Source organism: Glossina fuscipes, unplaced genomic scaffold (genome assembly GCF_014805625.2).
Source record: "Glossina fuscipes isolate IAEA_lab_2018 unplaced genomic scaffold, Yale_Gfus_2 221, whole genome shotgun sequence".
Classification (NCBI taxonomy): Eukaryota; Metazoa; Arthropoda; class Insecta; order Diptera; family Glossinidae; genus Glossina; species Glossina fuscipes.
Genome location: NW_023998564.1, coordinates 2,667,218 through 2,687,184, shown reverse-complemented (window position 1 = coordinate 2,687,184; position 19,967 = coordinate 2,667,218). Strand labels below are relative to the sequence as shown.

Sequence of the window (19,967 nt, the reverse complement as noted above, 5' to 3'; positions counted from 1 at the left end):
TAAGGAAATTATTTTCACTTCGATTTTTTCTTTTCTACGAATTTAGTTTCGTTTGCGTTTATTTTCGAAATTCGTTATTTAGATAAGTGCGCTTTTATTTTAAAAATATGCTTTGCCTAAAAATATGATTGTGATATTTTTACAAAAATTTTTATTTTTAAACTTTCGTTTAAGTGGCATTTAATAAAATTTAGGAACATAAGCATACAAAACTTTAAACCGAAATTATTTCCGTTACGTGCATTTTACACTTTATGTCGAAACATTTTCAAACAAATGCGAATAAGTTCTTAATCAATATCTATGGCTTAAGTTTTGTTGTTGAATGTTATGTTATGTTGCATTAAAATGCCATTTAGGTACGTTGTGAAAGATATAATTTATTATATACTATGACTCATATCGCTATTCGAAGCAGTTATTGTCGTTCAGGATAAACTGACCTATACCGCTGTTCGCGTTATCTCATCGGGTATAGAATAGAATTACAAAGTCAAGAAGAAAGCAACATAGTTTTGTTAGGTTTAAAACGAACTTTGGATATGCCTCAGCTAAAGTGAATATATAATAATAACCCAAGGGACTCTTCTTATATAAAAAGTTTTATAAACAGATTAAGACCACTATTACGTGGTGAATATTTAGATGCTAAATTTTTGATTGTGGTTTGTGGATACAAACATATTTTAATATTTGATTGTTTAGCTTCTCATATATTAATAATATGTTTGGCGGCGAATCAAGTCAATTTCTAATTAATGACTTTGAATATAAGCAGGAATATGAATAGTAATAAGAAGGCGAATAAAAATAAGAATAAGAATACAAACAAGAATAAAAATACGAAGATGCACAAGAACACGAATCTGAATAAGAATATGAATTCGAATATGACTAAGTGCATGAGTCTGCTTATGGATATGAACATGAACGAGAGTATGAATCTGAATATGAATACGAATAAGAATAATATGAATAAGAATATGAAAATGGATAAGTATATGAATAACTTAATGAATATCACTAAGAGTATGAATATGGTTATGAATATGAATACGATTATGAATATAAATACGAATAGGAGTAAAGAGTGTGAATATAAAAAATGAATCTGAATAAGAATATCAACATGAATACGCATATGAATATGCATACGACTGTGAACATGACGACCATAACGAGTAGGAACACAACATAAATACAAAAACAAATGAATGTGAACGCTAAAAGGAGCACGAATGTTAATGTGAATAAAAATATAAATATGAACATAAATAGGATTGTGAAAATGAATAATGAACATGAACATAAATATGGGTGTGAACAAATGAATATTGTAAGGACAATTCTCAAAAGACGACATGTGCTGCGAGAAATCGATTATACTTTAAAACCCTTCGAAGTATCTGAATTTTTTAAAAGAATTCATAAATTCGATAAGCAGTGATAGACGTGATTTCTACTTAGTGTTTGGGTAAAGGCGAAATAGGAAGGATGTAGACGTAAGTGGACGTTCATGATAAGATTAGTTAGTTCAGCTGGAAGTTTAGCTTAAATTGTGTATAATTATTGCGCGCGTGTTAATAGCCGCACCAAAAAAGTAAATATAACAAAAAAATGTATCAGAAATGTGCTGATTTTTGCATGCTTTTGATGCCAATCTAAATAACACTTACATATAAAAAAATAGTATTAATTAGTTTACAAGTAAAAGCGTTTCTTCTTTGAAAAGTATCCGAGTTATCATGCCGAAGGTCGGTCACTCGAATAACAAAAAAAAAGTTTTTTTTTTTGTAAACAAAGGCAGATATTTTGTATGCATTTGTTGTATCAATATTTGAACAGTAGTAACCATAGTATTCTCATATGAATGTGTAACATTATTTTATAAATTGTGCCTACACAAGCACACGAATATAAATATTTATAAAATTGTAAACAAACAAAGTCATCGACTTGGGAAATCAGTCTGTAAAAGGCATGAAATTATTTCAATTCTTAAAAAAAAAAAAAACAGATTTTACAAATTTTCCATCAATAACATATATATTGAAATTCGCAAATTCAAATTAATTAACCGTTTTTTTGCGTATTTGTAAATTCCGGTAGTATTCTATATTCCGTAATACCGTAGAAGCGTTGAACAGAGACTTCCTAAAGTGTTTACGTCCTTGACTAATACGCGAATGTCCGCCTGTCATTCAATTCCACACTTAGTTCCGTCTGTTAGTTCTTCCGTCACTTTTTCGTCCTTTGATTTATTATTTTGTTCGTTTCGCTTGATTCGCCATATCACCTGACAATCTTCTTCATCTCTTATTTCATTCATCGGTTACCCTAAAGCTACTCTGCCCGCTAATCTGTCTGAATATCTGATTGTCCTCCAGTCTATCTGCCCGTCATCCACCCAGTCTATTTGTCCGCCCGACAATCTGCCAGTCCACAAATTCATCTCTTTGCCCGCCTAACCATCTGTCCGTCTGCCTGTGTGTTCGTTTGCTTGAGTGCTTGTCCGCCCCACCAGTAATTGCTGTCTTCGCTGCCTGACAGAGCGCTTGTTTTTCGTGTCGCCCGTGTGTCCACTCATCGTTCAACTCGAATATTCATTACAGTGTTTGACCGACATTTTCTATTTTCAAGCCAAAGGCTAGGCTTTTACAACATAATATGAGAAGAAAACTTCGAACGCGAATGAAATTTTTCTTTAAAAAAAAAACAATTTGAATTTTCATTTGAGGATATATATCGCATGTGGAATGCCTTATACTAGTCAGTGCGCTCAAATGGTCAATTAAAATGGCCTAACTTCCAAAATCTTGTATAAAGAATAAAGATGACAAGATTTCTCATAAAATTAACATAGCTTTTTTTCATAAGATTACGGTGATTCATACCTTTTTGTTTAATATTATTTAAGTTTTTTGCACTTTGTGGTTGTGTATACATGTGCGTGCGCGCAACAAAGCCTCATATATATGAATAAAAGAAAGAGGAAGAAGCAGTTTTTTGTATACATAAAGGCTTGAGTAAATATTTAAATGATTTACTTGCACTCTAATATATACTTGAAAATTTTCATTCCATTGCGACAAAGATGTATAAATACGACTACAAAAAGTGAATTCATTTAATGCCTATTAGGGTACGCTGTATATTTACATTAACTATTATTTATATGTGTGTTAGGTAAGATAAGTACTATTGGTAACATTGACAAACACAGTCAGTGATGGGTAAAAAGATGGTTCTTGTTATTGTTGCTGTTGTTGCTAACGAAAAGATATTAAAAAGAACTGGCTTTATCATAAAAAGAAAAAGTTTAGAATATTTTACTCGACTTAGGTGACTCTTATGTAATATCGAAAAATGGTTTAACGTTAGTAGACGTTCTCAATAAACTTAGGCTAATTACTAAATTATTATTAAAATTTTTTTAAAACTCGTCCTGTTGTGCTAGCAAAGTTTCTATCCCTCATATTTTTAATTATTCTTGATTATCTTAGAAGTTGTCAATCGAACCACAGATCAACCACCATCTAACAGGTTATCTTATGAATGTTTATAGAATATGAATCATTAAATGCGGATTAATATTTGGAAGACACTGAAGTTTGCTATACCTATAAATCATGCATTGATAAAGTATTTTTTCTTTATATTAAAAGGACAGACTGTAAGAATTTGTTGTAAAAGCAAAGTGTTTTCTTCTGATAAGATAACAAGCAAACCAACATTCGTTATCCAAGTATATCGCGAGTTACAAATATGTTTTGAAAGAATTTATATTTTGTTTAGCTTTGGTTCGGGCAGGGCTGTTTTTTCTTCGGAAAACTTGACCTGCATTCAAATAATCCGCAATGCTCCAGTAAGCGTTAAGTTGATTTCAGATATTAGTTAGAAGAATAACTTCATGACAAGTTTTCATCAAAATTGAAACTCATTGTTCTTAAATAAACTTTATTAAGTCAAACATTTGTCAACTTGGCCAGTGAATTTTTGAGATGGTGTCGGCGAACATCTCAATTGCTACAGAGCGTCGGAGAACTCTACGCGAGAAAGCAACTGATATCAACATATTATAGGTCTCTTTTGATATCAGCTTTGCGATTATTAGACGGCATTGGAGAATGCGTATCAAACGGCAGTCAAACCGGATAAGATCTGGCTGTACTGTGTTTGGATGAGAATTCTTGTCGAAACATTGAAGACATATGTGGCCAATTCCGGATGCCGTTGTCAGGTTAAAGTAGATCATGGTTCCGCATTCCATTCCAATCTCAACAAACGATTTCGTCTATTACTGGCCGTAACAGTTTTTACTGCCGATTCAGTGGGTATTCAAGTAAGGAGCCAACCAACCTGAATTGCTCAATATTTATTCATTTTAGTCAATGTGGTAGTTCTCCACCAAAGTCATAAAATGAATTGCGCCATTGTGCCTCAATTTTATAAAAATTTTCATCAACTTCGCCGAGCATACCGCGGTACGTCTTTACCATCGAAATTTCTAAAACGAGCAAAACATTTGCTTGCTGTTGATTTCTATAAAGCATACGCATTATGAATTTTTCACAAACTTTCGAGGCTTTGTTATCTTTTTCGAAGTGACATTGTAAAATTGAACATATATCGAATTTTTTCAGAACTTCGTCTTATTTCTAAATGTTTGTCTTAAATGGCCCTTAGTTGTGTGCATGGATACTGCCAAAGTTATGCGACTTGAAAACCGTCTATCAAGAATCTCTCGCGCAAATATAGGTGACTTTCCAGAAATTAACAGAGCTTGACTAGGAGGTCGCAAAGCATCGATTTTATAAGTAGCGCATAATTTGTTTTGATCTCTGCAGAATTCTTTAAGCGGGATCGAGTTAGCTTCAAAACGGCTGAGAGAAGCTAAAATTTGTTGATTATTTTTATAGTAATTAAAGGAAGAAAATAGTCGCGTGATTTCTTTATGTATAGTTTTCGACTTGTTCTGACTGATAGGCAAAACTTAAGAGATTTGCTAGAACTGCTTTGAAGTGAATTCATTTACTGGGGTATACATGCAAGCATTGCTTAGTCCGTTATTTTATCTAGGTATTCATATAAGTGAACGCTCACTGATATTTTTTTTTGCTTGTTTTTGACGACAAGACATGCTTCCTGTTCGTGTAACGTTCCGAAAGGAGAGAAAAAGAGATAGGAAAGTGTTGGGAGCAGCCTAGAAGAGAGTGTTCCCAATACGTTCTATAAGTCTTATACCTTTATCGAATGAGCATTCGATAGACCTACGACCAAACTTAACCCTTACACTTGAGCTTTTAACTCTCGAACACTACTTTATGCCACAATGTACTGTTATACCCTACACCACTTATGGCTTCCGCGGATATATGCGAGAATATCTGTCCGTGTTGTGTTGTTGGGTTCGGTTTACAGTCCACACCTTTTAAAATATTTTGATAAAACTTGGTAAACTGACGTATTTTTGCCCAAGAACAAACGCCATTGGGAATGGTTCGGATAGGACCACTTCCCAAATAACGCCGTATTTTAAAAAGACGTTCAATGTAGAATAAAATGAGGTATTTAATGCTAGGCAGTCGCGAAGTACAGTGTTTTTATTTCTTTTAATAAAAAAGTTCATTAAAACTCAAGGGTTTGTCAATTAATTTTTATAAATCTTGAATTCCTTGCCTTTGGGCGGAACCTACGCAGTTCTTCATTCGTCAGACTCATTAGTAAAGTCATAAAAAAAGTCTATAAATAAATAGTCGTATTGAAATAAAAAAAATGATCTCTACTGGTATGCATGAGTGGGCGCAGAAAGAGAGGCAAAGAATCTCGACTAACAACTCAGATATCGTGCCTTCAAATGTCTAGCGTGGTAAAGTTTTCAATAAAGCCGAGAACCGTGGATGCTAGTTCTTTAAGAGTTTGGTTTCAAAATAAATTTCGCTGTCTAAAAGAATAATAATTTAAAAAATTTTTTTTTAACAAAATTAATTGCTAATTAAATTTAGCGTGTAGAATTATGAATAAATTTCGTGGAACAAGTCAAAAATTTTAAATCAGTTTATTAAAATCATATAATACGAATAAGTCGAATAATTATGTTCAGCCTTCGAATAACATTAACAGATTTCAAATCTTTGATATCTGAACTATTACTGGCGAAAGGACAAAGGAACCTAAGTGAAAACTTTAATAGAAATAAAAGGGTAGGGGCAATAGAAGCAACATATTTTCATAAGGAGGAATAGATACAAGTGGGCGCCAACCTAAGGATAAAGAGTAAGACCTGCTTTTGAACTGATTAAATTGAATCTACATAGCACCTAAGGGAAGAACACCACAAAACAGAGGCATACTCAAGTGTTAGTCTAACTAAGCACATGTACAGCCTTTTGATATTCACCATTGTAAGAGGGGTATATACTAATTTTTTTTTTTTTTCATAATGAGAGACCCTATAAAGTATATATATTTTTGATCAGCGTATAATTCTGAATTGATTTGGCCATGTCTGTCCGCCTGTGTGTCTATGTGGCGTGTGTTGCTGGCACTCCCCTGGTCGCAAAAATGAACTTTAAATTTTATAGAAATTTGGCAGATTGGTATTGAAAGTTGGCCAAATTGGTCAGAGCAGAAGCGAGCGATGGAGAGTAAACTGAAGGTAATTTGGTTTTTTTTAACAAAAATTTGGCCTTCGCCAAATATAACTTTCTTACTTGTTGTTATGTAGGCACCCTTCAGCTCTTTGGATCACCTCTTAATGAAACTAAGTACTCTTCTAAAAACGTAATCTTTGATCCAATAGAATCTCTATATCAATGAACGAATCAATGTTTTCCAAGTTGTGTGAGTAAACGGAATACGTAGTATTGAAAGACTTCCTTGTTTAGAAAGATAGCTTCAAGTATTTCTTCAGATTTAATCTCATAAAATTTAACGAGCGCTATGTAATCAAATTATTTAAGTCAATTTCACGCTGAAACAATTGCGATTCCAAGGAAAAGAAAGAAAAGAATTTAACATCGTAAGATCTGGCTCGATTAATTGCCGAGGTGACATCATTAATCCATAAACTAAATAAAAGGGGTCCTAAGTGGCTGCTTGAGGAGCGTCAGACACTAAGGGAAATTCATCCGAGCTAATGAAGTTAAACAGAACGCTGAATGATCCGTTATGCAGATAAGAGTTTATCCATTTGACTAAGTACAAAGGGAAGCCAGAGGCATACAGTTGGAAGATCTATAAGTTATGGTTAACTAAGTCAAACGCTTTACTAAAATCACTATACGCGACATCCGTGCGAGAACCACAGAAAAAATCTAGAAAATATGGCAAGTAAACGCTAAGATATTCGTGACAGTAGATCTTTCTTTACGAAAGCCATGCTTGGAATATGAGTTTTGATAGGAAAAGCTGAATGCTGAGTAAAATTCGCTCAAACAATTTACACTCAACTTGGCCATGCTTCTATAGTTCTCTACGTGATGTCTATTTCCACATTTTTAAATTGGAATAATGAAACTATACTTCCAACACGAAGAGAAAACATCTAGTTTCAAGGATTGATTAAAAATCATTGAAGTAACACCATATAGTTTGAAAGAGCGTGATTTAAGTACACATGATGGAATCCCATCAGGTTCAGGTGCACAAATGTATTTTAGAGACCCTAAACCATCTTATCTGTCATTTTCTGAAATGATTAAGATGGGAATAGAAACCAAATTAGTTATCGGATACGGATAGTTTACAGTTGAACCGGAAAGGTGAAAATTTTGATAAACTTAAGAAAATATTTAGTATTAACAAGCAGTGAGGATTTCGTCAAACCAAGGCGTCTGCAATAATATTGGTGATTGATGCAATTCAATGTATGCCCTACAGGCAAGCGAAATAGTTATTAGCAGAACCAAGTTTCGTAAATTTTTTAAAAAGTTCGTTTTTCCTATTTTTGTAATATTTAACTGTCTTGAACTAAGATTTCAATATGTCCAACAGAGCAATCGAGCATAATATGTGAAAGATGAAATTTGAGCAGTAAAATATTAGTGTTGTTAAAATCATATCGTTTTTTTGAAGTAACTCGGATTTGGCAAGTTAAACACCAAAAAAACAAGAAGGAAAAATAAAGAATTCAATTAAATTAAAACAATATTGTTTACCGTCATATATATATATATTCAGTAGCATTTTTCACTTCGGTTTTTTTTTTGTAACAATTGTTCCCTCTTTCTTCTATTTTAAAGGAACGTCAACTTTAATATTAATTAGTTTACTTGAGGCTGTATTGGTGATGTTTTCAATTTATTTATTAGCTCTTTTTTCCTTTCTTTTTTTTATTTAATAAATTTTATCTTAAAAGAGTTAAATATTTTTAAGCTTAACAGTCGCTAGAGAATTATAGAACCAGACGCGTCATGCATGGGAACACTGACTTAATAGTTTCGTTATTGTGTTGTGTGTGGTTGGTTTGTGCGCAATTGTTTGTTGCTGTTCTTTGTCAGTTAAGAATTCACGACTTTATGTTGCTGCTGTTGTTGTTTAAACTATTGAACTTTTTATAACGCACGACTAAATGATTGTAACAGATCTCTACGAGTGATTACGTTATGCACTTGTGTTGGCCGTTAATTAAGTAAAAAATTCTAAGCTTATCAACGCTCGCTCGTACTAGAAGATTAATTAATATTTTTATTTAGACATTTTTAATAAAACAAAAAATCCACTGAAGCGATTGCATATACTCGAGTATATATATATATGTGCTTTTTTAATGATTTGTTTCGTTTTGTTGTACTTTTTTTAAATTTTTAATACAATATTGTAGTTTCATTGTTAGGATTTTTCTATTTTTTTTTTCTTTAACGAATTAAATGATAAGAACTGAGTGCTTTAGATACAGAGGAACAGTCTAAAGGAGGTAATGCTTGTAAAATTCTTACTTCAGAGCTAAAGTCGTGAAGAAGACCAACAATCGCTTTTGTTAGCGTGCAAAATTGAACTGATCATCGCAAGCGTTAAATTCATTAAACAGAGCAGCAACCCATTCATTCGACTAACATTCTCCTTCTCCGTATCTAGAATACGATAAAAAAAAGCTTTTTTTTCTGCCTATTAAAAAAAGCTCTCATTCATATGAAATTAATAAGCTACATATGCGCATTAACCGTTGCGTTTCTGCCTCATGTCACCATCCACCTCTATTGCTATGCATAGTGATCACCTTAAAGGTGTTAAATGAGCAGCAGGAGTGTAATGTGTGTTAAACAGCTTATTAAATAATTATTATATCCCTATATTCCATAACGCTTGTTTGTTTTTTTGTTTTATTTTACACTCCTTACCTCTCAATCATTAAAACGAATAGCTCGTTATTTGTAGATAGATTTAAGCATGTTCGTCCATCTGTCCATCTATGTAACATTTGTTGTAAATATTCTTTTGGTCGTAAAAACAATTCTGTTGTACTAAAAAATTGCAACGTTTTTTTAAAAACTATAATTTTAGCAACCCTCAAACTCCCAATAAAGTACAAACGTTTTTAGTCAATGTCAAATTCGAAATGCACCTAAGCCGTCTCACCCGTCCGTCTCCACACTTATACAGTATTTCCGGTAAACATTCGTCTGGACGCAAGAGTTAAGAAGATACCCCCAACAAATTTGCGAAAGTATTTGAAAAGGGCCCAAATTGGTCAAAACATACGTCTACAATGCAACATAAAATTTTGCTTTCTGGGTTTTTGCTCATTACTCATAACCTAAAATTGACAGACGATAAAAACTGCCGCTTGTATCCTACAAAAAATGGAACAATAAGTTACGCTCATTCAATATGGAAAGTAAAGTGTGAAAAGATTCGGTCATAGCATTCGGTCGAGTATAACCATTTTACTTGTTGAGGATAAACTTCAGAGAAATCAACATTTGACAATAATGGGAAATTACCTCTTGACGTCTTTTGCCTTTAGCTATGATTCTCATTTGAACAATTTCTGATTCCTGTCCGTAAAAAGGGCATCAAAGCAAAATTTCAAATCAGAGTTACAGTTATTGAAAGTTTAACCTTTCGAACGGTTCGGCAAATTTCGAAACAAACCGTAATAAAGGTTGGTATGACGGCAACCTTCACGGCCCACCATTTACTAACAATAAGTTATTCTGCAGCGCTCTGTCTTTTTCGATTCCTGCTTTCGGGAAGTATGTCAGAGAGTTTACTTTAAGTGATCTGTTTTCAATAAAATTTCGTACCCGAAAATATGCAAAATATTCAAAGAAAAGTCATACGGATATCAGTCAAAAAGATCGACACATAACCAGATCAAAACAATTGAATAGGAGACCGAAAACCATCAAAGCACTTGGATTAAATGTCGTTGCTTAACCCTTAGCAGTCCTTTTTTTTTTACTTGCTACTAATTCCTTAAGAAATTTCCGAAATAGGCATAAAAAATGGTCTCACAAAAAATTGGTAGTGAAACATGCAAAATGTGTAATTATGATTATGTATTTATATTAAGTAGTAAATAAGTGAAAATATACGTAAATAAATTTCCTACGGAGGGGAATGGAAAGAGTTAAATTCAATTGGCAATGCCAACGTAGATTAAAATAGTGTGTGACGTGTTATTGACCTAAACGTGATTGGCATCAAATGCCAGGAAAAGGAACTTGAATACAGGTGGTATACATTCAAAACAACCGCAACGCTCTGTGTGTGTGAACACGGAAAACTTCTTCTTGCCAAGCTAAGATGCATTTGTTTATGTACGCCACTGAGTCTCTATGTATTCTCTTTAGGAAATGCTTTTTAACCAGTCAATGAATAATAATGTAATTCTTGGAATTTGTAGACTTTGTCATTACGTTGGCGATAAGTGAAAAAAGCGCCGAATTTTTCTCTCTCACCCTTTCTCTCTCGTTTTCGCAGTATCTGTGTAGATGACTAAATTTGCTTACAGTAATAATAAACAGTATTTAGCTTTCGTTCAATCTGAATGTTTCCATTCATATTTTATGTCCTCCATGCAAGGTAGAGAGTGTGTTCAGTTTGGAAAAACGTTTGTAAGGCCCGGAAGGATAGGTCAAGCACCTAAAGTATATACGTTCTTCACCAGCATTTAAAATTTCGTACCAATCTACACATGTCTGTTCTTTAGCTTTTTTTTTAAATATGGTTCATCACTCAAGGGAAGTCACCTATTCATGTAACCCGGTCAGGGCTAGAAAGTGAGGGAAGGGAAAGAGTGTTGGCTGCAGCCTAGCGAATGTGTGCCGATAAGTGTTATGCCTTTACCTGACTGAGCAGTGACAACGTAAACTAAGATTTCCACTGGTGGACACTGACTTCGTATTCGGTTACTTATTGCTGTAGATGTGGGTAGTATATATGTAAGTAAAAATTAAGAAACCGGCTGCAAATTCCTTAGAAGGACTAAGAGTTGTTGCAAAGCTCGGTCAAAACATCTACGACGCAAAGTAGACTGGAAGTATCTCTGTGTTCAAAATGAACAAATTGCGGTTGGGCTTTGCTTGTTACCCATAAGCTTCATCAGATATAACGACCGTTTATTTTTATATATTTTTTTTACGAGAAAGGTGTTGAGTATAAGAGATTCGGTCATAACCGACCGCAGCTTTCTTACTTGTTTATGCGAACTTTTGATTAAGGGTTTTTACTAAACTCTGAGTGTGAAATGACTCTGTCTCTCCTTTCTTCGGTGGAATGTGTTTGACGTTTAAATTTCTTGTTAAAATGGATAAGTTTCTAAAGAATCAAAAGTTTTATACTTTCATTGCTAATTAATTGTTGTTTCTGATTAATCGATCATGACTTTGACTTAAGCGATGATGCGTTATATTTGAATTTTAAGAAGAATGATGTGTAAGACATTTTGTTATGAATGAAATATTTTTAAAAATGTATACAATTTTGCGTTCAAATGTTTATTTATTAAAAGTAGTAGAGTAAAAAGTGTCTACAGTGAAACCTCAAGCAATAAAGACGCAGGAGAATGATTCATAAGCGGATATTTTCTTGTATAATAAGCTTTTCTCTTCTAGTTGATTGACTTTGTTGCCAAGTGATCTCATAAGATTGTATTGCATGAAATTGCATTATGTGAAAGTTTGTGTGTACATTTATTTGTAGACTTATTAAAAGTTATGCTGAGAACCGACTCATGAAGTATAAAGTGTTTTATAAAATTGGGTCGTGCCCATTCAATATCCTAGGGTGTGAAAATTTAGTCTTCTTCTGTCTTATTTTTGTTAGGATCGTAGTGATGTGTATAAGAGACTTGTTTACGAGCGAATATACTTTTTTTTTTTTTGTTTTTAATATGACCAATTACTTATGGGATGTCTTCGACATACGTGTAATGTGATGAGCGGAAAGACGTAGGGAAAGACAGAAAGAAATAAGCAGATGTGCCCTATCAATATATAGTATGCCTTCACTATAGCTATAACTAAGAATAGATAGACCATACTGAGGATTGTACTCACGAACGCCGATATGGTAGTTGCGAATCTTCTATGCGGCCGGGGTAGATTCACAAGTTTGAAAACACTCTCTGATCTCTTGATTTCACTTAACCATGCATTTGCCAAGCTTTGCTTTCTTATCTCGATTTTCGTTGTCGTGAACATTTTAGTAGAAGGCGATAGGTAAAGAGAGAAACTTTTTCTTAAAACCATAAAATATATTTCTTTTGTATTTAATAGTCCATCCTCAGCATTGAATATTAATTCATAGAATTTGCAAGTGATTCATAAACGGTATAAAGTTATTCTAGATAAATAGTAAACCAAAAGTTATTTAACATTTTTGTAAATATATTGACTCAAATTAAAAATTAAAAAAAAACTTGATTTGTTTTTTTTTTATAAAAAAATTTATTACTTATCAATATTAATCAATATTTACTTAACAGTCTAAGAGAAAGAGAGAAGCCGAGTATATGAATATCGCGCATATATCAGCAAAGAGAAACTGTTGTTTATAATTATATAAATTTATCACGTCCCACGTTTCCATTGCCGTTTGTCTGACATTAAAACATAATAAAAAAAAAAGAAAAGTTGGCTGCATTCACTGCCTTATTGTACATATGAATACATGCGAAACAAGTTTTATTTATTAAAACCATTATTAGTTAAAAATTTGTTTACAAGTATAGATTATATGAATTGGTCCGTTGAATGCAACCTTAAGAACTTTACCAATAACTAGCGGAGTTTCCTAAGACGATTTTAAAATATTTACGGATTAGTATTTTTACATCTGCAATATTAAAAGGCAGATTGAAAAACAAAATGATCCATAAAGTGGATATAATCACGATCAGTTTAAGATTTCAGACTACTTCGTCTCTTCGCCTCACCGTCGGTTTATAATCTCTTATTTATTTTCTTAGATGATGATCAGGAATTAAATTAAAAAAATTGAGCAATACTCCAGACGACTCTATTAATCAATGGAGTACGTTGGACTCAAACTTTGTACAAGTATTTAGCAGGGTATTGGGATATTGCCAGACGAATATAATTTTCTTAGCTCAGGCTCTTCGTATTAATGAATAGGCTATAAATGGATCTAATGAACTATCTGCATATTAATATATCCCATTGTTTATAGTTTATGATCTCCTAGGTGGCGTGCTTGCTGCTCCTATTCTTTCGACCTGTGCATGGTTTTCCAAAATTTCTGTATAAACTGTTATGTTTCTCATTCTCGTCACATGGTCACAGGGAAATTATGGTTATTTACAGCTTATGTGGTATATTGGGATACAGAACAACTTACTAATTTAAGTCGTACACCCGTCAGCACACTCAGCTGATTACGGCCAAGTAGCCTCAATTCTTATTTCTAATCTGTATACCACCCTTTGATTGTACAGCTGTTTTTATTTCTAATCTTTATACCACCCATTGATTTGTATACATTTTGCAGCTAATTTTACTTCGAATTCCTATATCGCCCACAAATTTGCAATAGAATTTGTAAGTAACGTAATCTTTTCAAAGGCCACGCCCAGGCACCTATGCAACAAAAAATGAGTGATGGCCAGCATCAAACACTAAAGCTACGATCTCGCCACCACCTCAACTTGTGGCTCCTTTCCTCGTACTATGACGCATGCAACCCGCAGGTGACAGTCAGAGCGAATTGCTCTCGTTCCAAGAAAAACAAAAATGTCTGGAAAACAGAAAATTTCACTTCGAACGAAGTCCCCCTGCTTGCTATAAAATCTCTTTGCTATAAAATACTCTGATATGCTGTACACTTATATGCACAGTTAAACGCGGGATCAAGAAAAGAGGCAATCTGCGTTCTTGCATTAATTGTAGCATATCCTTATCCCTTCCGTTAATAAATTCTCTGACTTTATAATTACAAAATTCTGGAAATGAAAAGTTTTAGTTCTTAGGAATCTCATTACTTAACGATGGTTTTAGCTTTATCATTCCAGAACACGATATCGTGATTTCATATTTATTCCTTCTTACACCTGCCTGCGCATGAGTCCTTTGGCCTATATTACATATACATTCTTATTCCGCTCTTAGAAGACTTAAATCTTGAAAATCCTTAGCGGCGTTAAAAGATTTCAGGTTCTTTAAAGGAAATGGCTGTAGATCGTGGGCTTACATGTTTTAGTGTAACGTTTTATTATATGATTATTTAATATATTTATATGATTGCGATACTTACGAAAATCATTCGACGTTTGCAGTAATTGAGTTACAATTTAGAAATGATTTTATACTTTTTAAATTAACATTTATTATTAATTTTGTTGTTAATGATAACTTTTTTTTTTAAATATTGTATTTTAAACTTTCTGCACAATATAAATTTTCTGTTATTCAATATTTTGCGTATTATAAACAAATCTTGGAAAAATAGAGTTTTATTGTAAATAATTATAATAAAACTTTGTTATCATTCGTGGTGTGTGTATGATGGACGGGAGGATGATTAGACCGAAAAGTTATAATGGAAATGGTTTTTTCCCCTTTTGCAAATGTAGGTGCGCTTTATTTATTTAACACACATTCTTGTTGACTATTGTATCTATGTATGCCCAAGTTAATAGTAGCAATGAATCGATATTTCCTTAAATTTAGCTATCTTAGTTAATCGCCTATGTATATAACACGAAGTTGTTTGAAACAGTTGATAAATATTTAAACATTTTTTTTCTTCAAATACATTAATTTTATATTTTATTGAAATAAAATTTTGTTTTTTTTGTTAAAATTTTTCTGTAAATCAACGTTTCTGTTCGCGTTACTTTACCTTTTCGACTAGTTGTCGTCTGTTAACTGATTTTTTACTCTTATTACCTGCTAGACTTGACGAATACGAGAATATTTTATGCTCATACATACGTTGTAGTCGAGTAAATTGTTTGTTTAGAGTTTCTTTTTGAGCACTTTTTTTCAAAAAACAAAAAAAAACCCTTGGGTTCAAAATATGCAGAAAAAACTATGTTAATTTAGTGGTATAGAAACAAACAAAGTAACATGCAAAGGTTTCCTGGTAATAGCGAACAGAACATATATATACATACATGTATATTTACACATATTTGCACACATTTGGTATTTAAAAAAAATCATTAAACCTTACGCCTGTTTATACTTTTCGCTCAAAAAAAAAGCCCATACGCGAGTATGTTAACAACAACTAAGCTGTAGACAAGAAAAAAAAACGAAAGCCATAAGTTAGTTGCCAAAAAATTATTTAATAATGGTAGAAAACAATTGTCGATTGTGTTATAGTTTACAGTGTTGCCCACTATGGTAGCGAAGGGGCCGCACACATTGACTCGTTTAAAAAGAAAGGTATGTCATATTAATTATAGTGTCAGCAAATAAACAATAGGGGTACTCTAATATATACACTTTTAATCACGATACGACTCTGATTGAATTCAGCGATAATCATCTTTAATCGCGGCATATGTTCTTTTTGTAAGTGAAAATTTAGAAGCTGCGTCGAGGTAAGACTTGACTTTAGCAATGGTCATCTTTGATTACGTCATCTGTTGTTATTGAAAGTGAAAGGCTAGAATTTTGGACGTAGCGGAGAAATGAAAATTGATTTCCGCTCGATTGAATTCAGCCACAATCCTTTTTAAGTGTGTCACCTGTTGTTGTTGGAAGGTAAAGTTTAAAAATTCGTCGTTAAAAATTAGAACTGATTTTTGATTCGTCGAAGGTAAAAATTCAAATTTGACACAAATATTATTATTCCATTACCGAGTCAATAAATTGCATATGAAGTAAAAAATTTCAAATGTTGGCTAAATATCTTCCCAATTGCTAGCAAAAAGATTCTCGACTGTTGCTGTGAAGAGCGCTTAAGATTCTCCTCAAGGCCCAGGTAACTGTCACTTGGTCGCAATGTCCGTTGCCCTACGTGTACCTAAATGTACCTCTGTATATATATATTGTTATGAAATTCGCCTTTATTAGCTACAGTCCATACCGCTGCATTGTGCATATTTCGTTCAAGAAAAATACACTTCAAAGTTCTTTTATTTACAATTATATTTCATTAAATGTAGGATTATTCACAATTTATTTTTGGTAATACTTTCGATTGCTTAACTAAAATATTCTTTTTCTACTAATTCTCCCTTCCACAAATATTCTATTTATATACAATTTTCCATCATATTACTAGTATCTAATTTTATAGTTTCATATTTAATTCGTTAATCTGCTTTTCTGGTACTCATTTTTTCTCGGCCGGCAGCTGCATGACTCGCTGCGATTGTGCGTTTAATTTTCCCCTTTTCAGGGATTTTATTACTTAGCTGGAATGAACAGGATTTGGGACTTGTTTAAAAATATATATATATATTTATATAAATATGTAATCCTTGATATTGAAGCTAAAGAGAGCACATTATAGAATAATCAGAATAATAACAGAACCATTATTTTAGGACATGAGTGGACCACTTTTTTCGTAAATGGGCCGATTTTAATTTCAGAAAAAGGTCCAACTATCATTAATAATTCAACACCGTGTATCAATTTTCCTCCTTTTCAAATCGTTAATTTTATGCCCTAATGACCAAAAAAAAAACTTTGAGCCGCTAGTAAAGGCAGAGACAATCGATATCCAAAGTGAGCTAATTGAATTATCACGGATCAGAAGCGGCACGCAGGCCGACGTTTGATTATATCTGGTCAAACCTTTGCGATTTATGGTTAGTTTTGAGAAACATTATCTTGTTTGCAATAAAATGGCAAATAAATTTAATTCAGATTTTAAATTATATACAAATTTGAGGAGGCTAAAAAAGGTTTAGGTTTTAGCAAATGGAAATATGGGCTCCATATTCTATGTGTTAGCTATCATAAAATCGCATAAATCGAAACCTACAACTTTTCTATATAAAACTGTGATTTATTTGTAAGCTCATCGGGACGGAACAGGCAGGTGGTTCTCATAAACATCTGGGTAGGAGATTTTCATATTTTTTTCATTTTTATGGGATCGAAAGTATAAGAAAATTATCAGTGATTTTTCGAGGCTTCCTTGGTTTTTTATATGTTGCTACCGTAAGTATAGACAAAACGCGCCCATTTTTAAAATTTTTTAATTTTCTATTTGCTTTGTATTTTGAATCGATCAGTGAAACTTTTGGGCGAAATTTTAGCTTTCTATCTTAATTTTTGTGACTGGCGTTGCCACACAATTTATGGGTCAAATTAGCTCATTTCAGTGGCATTACGTTTATGTCACCGGCATTATGAAAATTGGAACACGTACAGAAGAATGAAACATATGTATTTAAAGCTTCTTTCATGCAAGCAAAAGTCGCCATCAAATTTTGGAGATTTATAATCGTTTTTTTATACCAAATTTTTGAAAAACTCAGCAAATTAGCTCTTGCAGTATTCAAGGGTTAAGAACAAATAAGAAATAAGTGGCTAGGAAGTCCAAATTGGTATTTTTGATCATTTTTCTAAGCTTTTAAAGGTCTTATAGTAGCCCGACAAACATTCGATGGGCATACAGTATTTCCTATGCATGAGATAACAAAATACGCGGTTGATAAAATAAATCGCTTCTAAAATGTACGAGATCTAATTTTTTTAAGGCCGCCCTGTTACAGGAAACCACGTATAACGAAAATTATGGATGTTTCTCTTCTCCGTATTAAATAGCAGATGCAGTATGGTATTGCAGTAAATTACAGTAAATTTGCAAGACATTTCTTTTTTATTATATTGCCAATAAAGGGTCAATTCCTCTAACGGAGTATTAATTACAAATCATTCAAAAAACTTTCTACAATTACTTTGTTTTCGAAAAAAAATCAATTCTAAAACTTTTCAACAAGTTCTTTACACAATCTCTTTAATATAAAGGTGATTTTTAAATCGAAACGCTAGCAACAGGATTCAATTGATTCTTATCGTATTGACTGCAAATACTTTAATCAAACTATTTCTACTTTTGTTATTGCATTTACTTTTATACCACGTATAATTATTTTAACACATACAAACACTGTAGTGGGAGACGGCTTATTGTTAAATATACTACACTACTTCCTTTAAGAGAGTTCATTCATGCAACGACTTTTCAAAATAAGGAATTTTATGGGAAGCGATCAAAAAACAGAACGATTCGTAGCATTTTCATGCTCATCCTTAGGCCAAAACACACCGGTAGTTCATGCCATGTTTGATCAAAATATCTCAAAAATTGCGTCTTGCAGCCTGAATAAAAGAAAACAAGACGGGCAGACAAGCTTAGACCGATTCAAAAAGTGATTTTAAAGTGAAAGTGATGCAGAAAGTGTTTCTCAATCACTCGGTATAATAACAGTTAGATCTATCTCAAGTCCGTCTATATGTTGCATACATCCAAACAAACTTAGTACACCCTCGTAGGCTAAGAGGTACAGCGTATAGCCAGATAAATGAGATTGGCTTATATGGAATACTGTATAAGCGCGAGGAATTGTAATTGCTTCTGTTCTTGTAAGCTGGTTTGTTTATAAAGTTAGAAAATCGAAGATATTGGGAATTCTTCTAGCTTTTACATAATTTATTGTTACGATTGAAAACACACCCTGAATGGTTACTCTTATGTTCTGTTGAAATACGCAAAACTTCATAAAGATGTTGGTCTACTTTGGTTGCGGTCGATATCTGTTTATGTTCTTTTTTGAAATTCATCAGGCAAAACCATTACCATACCTGACTTCAATTCGTTTTTGCAAGCTCATTCGTCCTCGATCATAAACTTTATGGTACATTAAAGTCGCATGTGATCCAACTTTATCCGTCCATCATCCGTCTTGTCTTCATGTTCTTTCGCACATGAATATTTTCCAGATTAAACATTTTAGTATTAATTTATACAGTAAAGAAATGTTGAAGTTTTTTTGTTATCCAGATAAACCGTGGCAGGCTGTGTTTAGGTCATTTTGCAATTTCGCATCAATGTCGTAAGATTGAACTTGGAAATTCATCATGTTTCACTGAACATCGAAATTGCCAGCGAGAGAACGGGCAAACAATTTGCGTACTGATGATTGGGAGAAAGCAACTGCACCAGAAATTTTCAGAGGCCTGCGTAAAGTTTAACATATTTATTTAAAGATTCGTCTCATGTTCAAAACAAACCTTAACACATAACGTAATGTTTCTTCCTCTTTTAATTATCTAACGACTGTCATCTTTGGCCCTTGCCAAAGTGTAGCTTAGAGTTATGCAACCCTAATGATATTTGTTGAAGAAAATGCCCAAAACTTACTTTTATCCAATATATCCAATCATTGCCTTATACTTACATTACAAATTAAGTTCGTCGTGCTTTTGATAGAACACATCTTCTTTACTTTGGAAAGGTTTTCATTATAAACAAACATTAGATATTAACGTGTATGGTTGTGTCGCTTCAATCCAATAACTTCATGTTTTTCGGGCAGG

At 32.9% G+C, this 19,967-nt stretch overlaps 1 protein-coding gene across 13 annotated transcripts in view; it reads right to left on the bottom strand.

The window, feature by feature from the left end:
• Window positions 1–19,967, bottom strand: part of LOC119642247 (matrix metalloproteinase-14) — a 74,915-nt gene that overhangs the window by 51,732 nt on the left and 3,216 nt on the right. The window contains exon 1 of one of the 13 annotated variants that reach the window (XM_038041316.1): window positions 14,716–14,785. The exons of 10 other annotated variants lie outside the window; for them this stretch is intronic. The gene's annotated coding sequence lies outside the window, so the exon portion shown is untranslated. Of the gene's footprint in view, window positions 1–8,159; window positions 8,201–8,939; window positions 9,065–14,715; window positions 14,786–19,967 lie in introns of those variants that run through there. 2 more of the 13 variants (XM_038041315.1, XM_038041314.1) reach the window with 2 other exon arrangements.